This window comes from Stegastes partitus, unplaced genomic scaffold (assembly GCF_000690725.1).
Source record: "Stegastes partitus isolate 25-593 unplaced genomic scaffold, Stegastes_partitus-1.0.2 Scaffold279, whole genome shotgun sequence".
Lineage (NCBI taxonomy): Eukaryota > Metazoa > Chordata > Actinopteri > Pomacentridae > Stegastes > Stegastes partitus.
Genome location: NW_007578010.1, coordinates 310511 through 322387, shown reverse-complemented (window position 1 = coordinate 322387; position 11877 = coordinate 310511).

Sequence of the window (11877 nt, the reverse complement as noted above, 5' to 3'; positions counted from 1 at the left end):
TGGATGGTTCAGCTGTGGATTCAACCATGGCTGTTGTGGAATTCTTGAAGAGGTTGAAGGAAGATGAGGAAACTGACAGAGAGACACACCGGAGACTCGGATGACTTAGGTTGAAATAAGATTTACTGATATCAGGAGAACAGACTCTGTTGGAGCAGCAGTTCACGCATGCAATGCCAGCATCAGTTCTGAGAATTCTCTTGTACCTTACACCTTATATCGTCCTTTGGTGGGAAAACATATCTAGATTTATGGATAGAAGGGGAAACAAGAAGATAGCTTGGCGCCTTCGTGCAATCTGGCCTTGAGAGGCACAAGGAGCACCTACCTGTCCTCCTATAATGAATCTACATGGGGTCAAGATCCTATAGAAGAAGATTTGTAGACTGGTGAATATCTGTTGTAGGTTTTATAGACTAATGTCATACAATGTCCATCTGGGAAGGTCAGGAGAAGTTTAGAGGATAAAAGGTCAGTGTCATCTTCAGAGGCTCAGCCACAGGGAGAGTGAAGTAATTTTTCCTTCACAATGGCCATAGATTTTGATGCAGCCTATTCCAGCTGAAGGTGGGTTACATCCTAGACAGCTTGGGCAACACAGAGACAGACAATCAAGCAGACTCACATTCACCCCTACAGACAATTTAAAGTCATGAGTTAACCTCAGCAAGTCTTTGGACTGTGAGAGGAAGCCAGAGAACCTGGTGAGAACCTACACTGCACAGGGAGAACATGCAAACTCCACGCAGAAAGATCCCAGAAAGAAGCAGAGGATGTTCCTCAGATGCAACAATAAAAATGTGTCCAAGGAAGGTACAAATGTTTGCATAAAGATTCACCAAAATGCAGGAGATTTAAAGAACCAGCCTCAACCTCAAAGTCCAACTGACACTGATGTTAGTGAAAGCTGCAGTAATCTACTGTTTATTAGCCCTTCTGTCTTTTTGTGTCTAATCAGTACTGTCTAGCTTCTTTCTTTGGACATTGGTACAGAGTTTGTAGGCTTAAAATACTCTGTAATGTGTTGTTATTAAGAAGTATATCGAAAACAAAGCTTTTTCTGGAGGTGTACATCTTGGTTTTCGACTTGTACTGAATCACAGTCAACTCCACACACTGTAAAACATAGATGTAATGCCACCTATTGGTTTGGGGACTACTGTTCTGAAGCCTTAGGTTTGGAAATTGGCTGTCGGTACCTTTTAAAATTTAATCAATCAATCATAATTTAGGCCTGAGCTAAACCAGGCTCTGCTTAAACCAAATAGGACCATATTTATAAACTCAACACCATGATGTATTCAGAAATTCTTGAAACTAACCATGACTCTGACCTTCAGTAGACACTGGGGATGGTCTTAGTTCTCTGCCAAAAAAAAAAAAACAGTGGATTGCTCCCTTTGAGTTGTCCCAAGCAAAGGAGTTCAAAAATGTTGGGCTGTTGTTCATGACTGATGGATAAATGGAGCATGAGATCGAATGGGGGCGGTAGATTAGTGGTTAGCACTGTCGCTTCACAGCTAGAAGATCCCTGGTTCACGTCCCGGTTGGGATACCCAGGATCTTTCTGCGTGGAGTTTGTATGTTCTTCCCATGCAGCGTGGATTCTCTCTGGGTTCTCCAGCTTCCTCCCACAGTCCAAAACCATGTTGAAGTCAATTGGTGATTGCCCCTGCCTTTGCTCTGAGTCGGCTGGGATAGACTCCAGCCCCCCGCGACCCCAGTGAGGATTAAGCGGTGTATAGAAAATGGATGGATGGGGATTGAATGGACGAATTGGTGCAACATCAGCAGTCATGGTGAAGAGGAAGCTGAGCCAATGTTCAACCCTTATCTACAGTCATTAGCTCTGGGTATTAAAGAACATGGTTGTGGATACAAGTGATCAAAATGGGTTTCTACCCAGAGGCAGCTCAGAGTAGAGTTGCTACTCCATTGGGTAGAAAAGAGTCAGCTGAAATGGTTCAGGCATCTGGTGTGGATTCCTTCCATTGGAAATTTTCTGAGCATACCCATGGTGGAGGAGACCTTGAGGTAGATCCAGAACCACCTGGTGTGATTACATGTTTCATCTGACCTGGAATCCCCTTGAAGGAGCTGAAAAATGTTGCTGGGGAGAGGGACACCTGAAATAACCTGCTCAGCCTGCTGCCACTGTGACCCAACCCCAGACACATGGAAGGAAATGGACGGATGGATGGATGGATGGATTGAAACTAGTGATTGAGACCATAAACTCATAAGCAAATTGTTTATCAAGGTAACAAATGTTAAGCAGAAGGATCATTTTCTCATATAAACAATCTGACTTGTTTCTTCAACCAGAGAAGTCACCCCCTGCTGGCAGGTTTAGGGCACTTCCATGTTTGCTTCACTTTTCAGACCCTGTGGCTGAGCCCACCCTTTGGTCTATGGGTGCGAAAAAAATTCTACAAAAGACGTGACAGCTGTGAAGTCAAACTCATATGACCTTACAATTAATAAATATACAATTACTTTACTTACTTATCATTCCAAAGTGATAGGTGTGAGTTTGACAAGGAGTAACACAGCAGCAGTCAAGAGTAAGATGTTTGCTGATGTAGGTGCTGGTTGTGGACTTTTAGTTCAGGTTGGTCCCTACAGCTTGTTTGACATGGACACGCTGAAATGTTATGGATGGAAGGATTAAACCTCCCATATCCACAGGGAAGACACCTGTAATGTTCTTATTTCAGCTTGGGGAACAGCTAAGACACCGCTTACTTATTTTTGTCTATTTAGATTTTATTTTATTTCATTTCGTCCTGCTTCCATTTATTTATTTCTCCTTCTCGTGTGTTGTTGTAATGCATTTTTATGTTTCATACAGTTGACTTTGGAGCTCCTTTCTGTTGAAAGGATGTTACACAAATAAACTTGCCTTGAAGAAGACTCCTGGTTGAGGTCCCACCCTGTCAGTGAGCAGCAGACTGGATCTCTTTCAGTTGTGTCCCAGTGTTGACCCCCAGACCTCACCTCCTACAAGAAGCAGAGCTCTCCTATAGGGATCACTGCAATGTTGTTACAGTGAGCCCCTCTTTCTACATGGCTTTCCTGTCTCTTGCCTACAGGGATATTTCATCATTTACACACTTTCCTAATAAAAGTTACGAGAGAAGAGTGAAATCTCAAATTGGTTAGCTGAGCTTAGCACAAAGATCGAAACATTGGGAAACACCTAAATGTCTCTGTTCAAAGGTAATACAATCCCCCCATCAGCACTTTCAAAGTTCTTGTAATCTGTATAATAAGCTTAAAACTCATAATTCAGAGTTTTATGAGTGGTTGTGTAATAAACTGCTGGGACTTGGACTATTTGCACATTTAATAAGCTCAGCCGTCGTTTTTTCCTTATGAGTTGATGTCAAAAGTAACATTCTGTAATTAGATTAAATTTCTCGCAATAATCAGATGATGATCAACTATGATAGAAGGAAGGGGGCGAGGCTAAGTCCTAGTTTCTTTAGCAAACAGGAAGGAAAACTTGTATAGCAGGGTGTCGGCACTTAGATTTAGCTTTAGATTTAGATTTAGAAAACTTGTTTAAAGTGAGAATGAATTAGAAAAATCAAGGCGACAGAATCGGCAGCTGCACCGTTGTGATTTAGACTATTTAATGCATGAGTCAAGAAGCAGAGATCTGTTTAGGTGGCATGGTTTAAAGGAAAGTTAGAAGTGAAATCTACTCGGCTCTCCGAAATGCTTCAGTAGAAGGCAACGGGACTTATTTGGTTCTTGAAGATATTTCACTTCTCATCCGATGGAAATCCCAGGTATTTATTCTAATTCCCAAATCACATTACACATAGCCCAATAATGACTGGAGACTCACATGATTTAGGGGCTTAATGATGGAGAAAGTACCTGGGGAGGGACCTCAGGATGCATTATCAGTACCTGATAAATAGTGTCATAGACCCCCTCTTCCAGTATAACATAGATTTCTTCCTTAAATCCTCTCTAAAACTATCCGTCCTCTCTGTCCAGGATGGGAACATAGGTGTCCTCAAAGAACAACCAGGAATATAGTGTATTTCCCAAAATTTTAAACTATTCCTTTATCTCCTCAGAGCTCAGTGACGATGAACAAGAGTTTGGTAAAGCTGAGAGAAGGACAGTTCTAATTTACGGTTTTAACAACAAAGACGAATGACGTAAAAGATGACATATTGCAAATGGAGTGAAACAGATGCACAACAGCATGTATTTGAGTTTGCAGTTTTTGAAAATTCCGATTTATAGTCATTTGTATTCAGGCCTGTCGTGAATAACCTCAATGAGGTTTTCAGTGAGGTTTTTGTGGAGAAATACGACTAATAAGAGGGTAGGGCTCATGCTTAAACCTTGTCTTGCTTTGTGTCATCCTTCACTGTCAGCACCTTTTCATGTGGCAAGAGAAAGCTGTCTTTACTTCTGTTGGGAGGGAATGCTGTTTTGAATGTCTCTTGACAGGAAAATATTTATGTTTTAAGGGTCAGATTTATACCGCAGCGTGAGATGTCTTCATATTACAAGAGTCCAAAGCTCCATCTGTGAAGGCAAACAGATGCTCACCGAATGGTTATTGAAAGTTTAATGTAGAAGACACACATCATATGGAGGCATGCTGCTTTCTGATCCCTGAAGTCTTTACCGTGCACTGATTTAAGTGCTTCTACCTATGCAAGAATTTCTTGCTATTGCCATTGTTTTGCCATCACCCCAAAACAATGGATTGTGTTAAAAATGCAGAAAACCTTCACCTTAAAACCTTAAAAACAACTTCTCTGTCCAGAAATAATGACACTGGACCTAGATCATTTGCAAATGTTATTGTGAACCATTATAATTTGGGGTCTGCTCAGTGGTTAGCACCGTTGCCTTGCAGCAAGAAGGTCGCCAGTTCGCGGCCCGGTGAGGACACTCAGGATCTTTCTGCGTGGAGTTTGCATGTTCTCCCCATGCAGTGTGGGTTCTCTCTGGGTTCTCTGGTTTCCTCCCACAGTCCAAAAACATGTCGAGGTTAATTGGTGATTCTAAATTGTCCGTAGGTGTGAATGTGAGTGTGCTTGGTTGTCTGTCTCTAAGTGTAGCCCTGTGATAGACTTTCATGCAACCATACTGAGACAGAAAAAGGCACTCAGGAGAAAGATATCCTGATGGTGTAGCAACAATCAGCCTTTTTGCTTGTATAAATAAATGAGCAGAGTTCTCTCAGTGGGTGAAACTGTTGGTGATTTCAGCAGCAGGAACTCTCGTTTATTTTCCTACATGCATTATAGTAGGACTAACCTGAAACAGGTGGCGTTCAGTAGAAGTGCTGAGTACACCCTGAGAACATGGAATCCTCAAACTAAAGTAAATTGCCACCGTCCAAGTGAGTCGCCTTTAGCAGAGGAGCTTCACAGTCAGCTCAGCTAGGATATAGAAGCCGTCAAAAGTTTATGAAAATCCAATGAAAGCCTCAGAAACAACTGGGATGTAAAAACAACATCGCAACCAGGTGGCTATGAAACTCAGAAACTTATAAAACCATCTTGATTGGTACAGTGTTATCCAGGGAGGCAAAAACTGAGCAAAACCTGCAGAATTAACTTCATACTGACCTAAAGTTTGTTCGTTAAAAGCTGTATGGATACAATCTTGAGAAACAGTGTCATGGAGGTGGTTAGGGCAGTCCAGCTGTAGAAAACTACAGTACATGGGTGTATATTTTGATGCATTGCTGATTTATTGTCTGATTGGGAATGTATCATGCGTTTAACATACTCCACCTTGGGCTGACTTTCTGTAATTCATCTGATGATATCGATCAGCAGTTTCCAACCCTGTGGTCTGGATCCTTCCAAGGATGTCTGAGGGGAGAGAGCTGGATAAGAAAGCAGAAAGTACATTTTTGGTGTTTAAAAAGTTTATTTTGAATGGCAGTAGGTCAGAATATACATAATTCAAAAGCACAAACCCTTGCAGTTTAAATGGCGTTAACAATTTTAAGATACCAATATTGCATCAGCTATAGTTGCAAGAGTTTATCTTACATTTTGTGTTGTTTATAGGAGCACATATAGTGCATACTTGTGAATTTTTTTTAGTGAAAAAAACAAACAAAAAATAACAACAACACAAAAAACAGAGTAAATGAGAAAGGATTAGTATAATTTTACATCACTGACCTTCTACAAAGTAAATATTTAGCAGTCTGAGAAGGTTTAATCACCCTTTTTTCTTTGTGTGCATGCAACCTGTTGCCCCTGACTTTGTGATTTTTCGTCTCTTTCTTTGCTGACTTTGAAAAATGATGTTTGAATAACAGTCCCAGGGCAGGAATCTCCAGGGTGAAAAGGGTTAGCAGGCTCAAGTAAAAAAATAAATAAATACAAAATCCAGTCTACACTGCAGACCAGAGTGAGATCTGGTAAACTTTTTTTTACCAAGAAAGTAAATAACAACCTCATAACTATGAGTCAGTGATGCTGATCTTACTTAATTTGTATTAAAACATTTCATCTGCACTTCTGCTGAATTTGATGGAACACAAATGAAGCACAACACAAGCTTTGTTCATTTTAGTCATAACAGTACTTGTCGGCGTTGTCCTGGAATGTCCTATGTTTTGCAACCTTTGAAAAATGACACATTAAGTACAGTCCCAATGCAGGGATCTCCAGGGTGGACGGGTTTAGGAGGTTTAAAAAAACAAATCCAGAGCATAAACTACTGCAAAGTTTAACAACTCTCACTAGGAAAGGGCTATCTTGAAAACCCATTTGTGTTTTTTGTTATTCTCTGTGATAAAGAGCACAATGACTGTGAGCAGAAGATTTTTAATACGGATAGCTTTGCCAAATGTATGTTAAAGGAGTTCAGCACAGCCAAATCACAGTTTGTACAGTCTCCTCATTGGTTGCTGGGAAATGGGCTGACATTTGGGAAGAGGTGCGTGTCAACTTTATCCTTCATGGCCACATTTCCAAGCTCTGTAACACAGCTATGCATCCATCTTAAGCCGCAGCCCTTTAAATGGTACCGCAACCATTTACTGATTTGTCTTTTAATAATAATGATGATGGCTTATCTGGGAAAAAAAGGGCACAACAGAAAGATGTGGTCAGTGATTGTGAAACCAAACTGAACTCAGTGGTTGGAATCAATAAAATGTTTTGTCTTTTCCATCTCTACACAGGGAGAGTCCGCAAACTGTAGAATAAAAGTGGTGTAGTTCATATTCACAGAGTCCACTTGGAGCTGGAAATGGGTTAAAAAAAAAGTCTATCTATTGAAGAGGTGTGCATAATCGTGTCCATCTTAATTTTAAACCTACAAACCACAAATATTTCTTCTCCATCAATTGGAAGCTTTAACCTTCTATTACTTTTCTTTTTTACTTTCTGGACAAGAATTTACAAAAAGACTCAAAGCGAAAACAGATTTCTACAAAGTCATGTTAATTAATTAAAAATGTGACTGCTTAAGTATTTACCGCCGTTAGATCAGTAATTACTAATTGCACATTTGGCCACAATTACAGCATTGAGCCTGTATAGATAGATCTCTATCAGCCTTGCACATCTGGATACTCTAATTTTACCCCACAAGGTCTGTCAAATTGCATAGGCATCATGAGTGAACAGCCATTTCAAGCCCAGCTACGAATTCACAACTGAACAAAGGCATAGGCTTTGATTCCAGAACATTCAGCTTGTCTTTAAACCACTTTTGTGTAGCTTTGGCTGTATACTTTGGGTCACTGTCTTGTTGGAAAACAAATCTTATTCCAAGTCCCACTTCTCTTGCAGCTGCATCAGGTTGTCCTGTAAGATTTTCTTATACTTTGCATTAACTTTACCCTCTACCTTTACAAGCCTTCCTCGTCTCCTTCTTGCATGTTCCATATACCTTCCATTTCACAAATAATGAATTCAACAAACTCTAAGGAATAATAATTGACTTGGAAATTTTCTTTTGTTGATCCCCTGACTTGTGCTTTTCGATGACTTTTTCATGGAATTACTTGTATTCTTTGTCTTCATGGTGCAACTATAGTCAGAAGTACCGATTTACCAGTACCTGGACCTTCCAGGTTCACGTGTCTTTATACTACTTTATCACTTTACCACATTCACTGCACTCAGATGATCTCTTTTTCACTATTTGTGGGACTTCTAGAACCAACTGGTTGAATCTGTGTTGAATTAGTGGGTCACTTATTGTACATTTTATATTTTTGAATACCTGGCAGTAGTTTGTAAAAATCTGTTTTTGTTTTGACATGGAGGAGTCTTTTATTTTGTCAAAAATGTCAAATTATATTGACAATGTCTCAATGTTAGAAAGGCCATAAAAGGGGAAACTTCCAAGGAGGGCGAATACTTCTTATAGATACTGTATGTATGTTGGCACATGCAGCCTGGAAGTAGCAGCTCTCTGGACCTCAGAGGTTCTTGCTGCTTTGACTGAATCATGTTTGACTCTTCTCACAGCGGTTTGGAAATGTCACCATTTTCAGATTTACAATAAAACCACAAGAACATTTTGACTTTTATACACACTCTTTGTTGTTTCAGAGTGCTTTGTCTGTCCACAGAGTCGCTCGACTACTTGTGGGGAGAAACTTTTCCCAAGCATGTAAGCATCAGTCTGGCTCTTCCCCAACTAATATCGCTTGATTTCTGTGTTGGAATTTGACCTACCCAAATCTGTTAGTACGAAGGGTTAAATCTTGTGGCTTTGTTGTTTTACTCATTTTGTTGTTTGCTTGGTTCCATTATGGGATCATCAAATACTTGAGATTTAGAGATTCTAATCAGTAATGTTGTGGTTTTATTAACACTATATGACCTTATTTGGTAACAGCCATGTGATACTGCATCCAGAACCGTGCAGTGTATAAATCCCAATCCCCTATCCTCTTAAATTATCATCACTAAGTTTTTCAAGTCACTTACTTTAATTTCCATTTTGGGAAAGTGAAGAATTATTTATGTTCTTTACAGATATTTTCAAAGGTAACTGTGACAATGTCAGTATCCCGATGAATTCACTGCTTTGGCCATGAAATATATGCCTTGTTTCTGTCATAAGATATAAGATTAAAAATCAACACTTTGGACACAGTTGGCCAAAAAGGCTCTTCATTGGTTTCAGGAAGTGTTCAGTCACAGCAGACCCAGTAAGATTCCTTCATTCTAAAAATGTTCTAGTTCTAGTAATGTTTTCAGCAGGACTTTTTTTATTTATTTATTTTTTTAAAGTTCCCCGAAAGTTCTTCTTAAAGGCAATCTAACTTTCTTTAAAGAGTTTTTAAAAATGTTTAGTGACAATGTTGCCGGATTGTTAAGCTGTAACAGTCTTAAATCATTTTGCAAACGTTGATTTGGTTTTATGTTACATTGTAGGAAGGTTTTATAGGATTGAGATAAGAACTTCAGGCTGCGTGTTCCACCTTTGCTAATATATCACATCAGTGGAACATTTTATAAAGGAAGTTCTGTCATCTAAAGCCGATATGTCGATAACATTTGGAAAACACTTTTGTAATGTTGCTTTGAGAACGCTATTCTTTTGTTATTATGGGACACAATCTGATAGCATCCTCCAAACATCCTCTGAATGGTCAAACGTTCAAGTCTGTGTTCACTTTTAACCTCAGAGGAATGTTTTTGGAGATGGGCTTAAAACATTCTGAGAACATTCGGCAGAGTTCTGGTAATTATTTCAATGGGAAGTTTCCAGAATGTTCTTCTTTAAGGTAGGATAATATTCTCTAAAGACATTTTGAAAATGCTTGATAATAATGTTCTTAAAACGTATGTTGCATTGAGAACTTCCTTACTCTGTTATCATGGAGCATTGTGTGAACCTTTTAAAGAAGAGTGTGATATAATGTGTTCCCCCAAAACATCCTCAGAACATTGCAGACCAAAACATTATTGGAACTTAATGGTGAAATAATGTTTTAATCTTACATTCAAATAACTTTTTAGCGATATTTGTTTTTTAAAATAGTGTTCCTATAAGGTTAGCATTTGGCTACGACAGATAACTGGATTACAAAACAAGAACGTTCTCAAAGCAGCATTAAAAAATTGTTTTCAAGGACAATATCGAGGCCTTGAATGACTTTGGAACTTAATGGTGAAATAATGGTGGCCAATGTTGTGGGAACGTTCTTTGCCAGCTGGGGAAGCAAACAGAACAGACAAAAAGCAACTGTGGTTCAGGCAGAGTCGGAATCAAACAGGTCAAAAAAAAAGGACATTACTGGCATGTTGAGATTCATAGCACAAAGATGATCTGAAACCCGTGGAGGGGTGCTGGTGTTTGTACTAGAGGGGATAATGTGGAAACGTTAGCAGCTACAGTGAGTGTGCAGGTCGGTGGTGAGATCAGGTGACGCTGTTGGCAGGAACACAAAGATCACTGCAGAGCACTACACTGGCAGGAGAAAGACAATTGGGAGCCGATGAATGAAAAGAAAACAGGACTTTGACAGAATGTGACACAACTATTGTCAATTTTTGTGCACATGTTCGTCATCCAGAAAGAATGACTCCCGCTGCTTTTAGCGGTCCCATGACTTTTCCTTTCAGGGCCAAGCAGATATCTGTGGTTTTGATTTAGACGTTTGAACAGCTACTGGATGGATTTCCCAAAAATCTGGCACAGACACTCATGGTCCCCTCAGAAAGATCTCCCAAATTTTCATCCAGTGCCCTCATCAGGTTACATTTTAAATACATCTGCAAACCTGATCACGTTCCTATCATAAAGTACACTTTGGGTTTAGCGCAAAGAAATGTATGTTCAAAAGCATCATTTAAGGGCATGAAACATGTAATCAGCTGTGTAATTGTCTCCTATCTTACCAAACATACATACAGCTTCCTGATTCATATGTGTTTTCATGTTTGTGTGTTGCTAAGCATATTTGTCAGCGCTAGTCTATTTTTCCAAAGTGTGTTTTACAGAGGAAACATACCCTGTAATCCCCACCGAGCTGGCGTATTGTCAGTCCCTCTTGTTTTCCCCACATCTTGTTGCCAGACCCATCTCACACTCCTCAGGCTTTGCCACGTACTGCTGTGTACCTCTTAACATCAAGTGACCCGTGCTGCATTAAAAGTAAACTGACGCGAATCTTTTATTTCACGTAAGACTAAAAACAGCTTTAATAGATGTACAATCAAACTGTTTCCTTCCATCAAAATCAGAGCTGCATGAAAGTGCTTTGATACGTATTGGTTTACATAACTAAGAATGAAGGTGCATGTGTTGCCCAAAGACTGCATCAACGTATAGTGGAAACGTGAGCTAGCTGATGAATAGAGTATCTTAGAAATGTGGTTAATCAAAAGTCTAATGTTTATTTTTGTGTGTAGTCATGAAGCTGAGCTGCAGTTCGCCATGAAGTGACAGATTCTAAGTGTGCAATAATAGTCACACCTCACTTCTCTCAGGTAATGCGTTTAGCACCAAATGCCCTGTTCTCCTGCTCTCCATTCTATAGTATTTATTTTTTTTACCTGCTATTTACTACATTGTTATTGCTCTGTCATTGCTTTCTAGCCTCCTAAACCTATACATGAAACTCTAGCTTCCTGCCTTGTTCCTCGCTCTCCACCTGTTAACCTGTACAACAGTTAGTAACACTACCTATGCCTGCAGTATGTTGTATCTTTTAAATCTGTATCGGAGGAAATTGTGGACCATTGAAGAAAGTAGTAAAAAAATATATATATATCTCTCTCATTATTCTGGTGTTGAGCAAATAGAAATGATTTTGGCAATCCTAACTGACCTAAAACAGGAAAAGTTTAGTTTCATTTAATGTCAGATAGAAAAAACAGGTTATGTGTCTTTTTATAGTGTATGCAAACT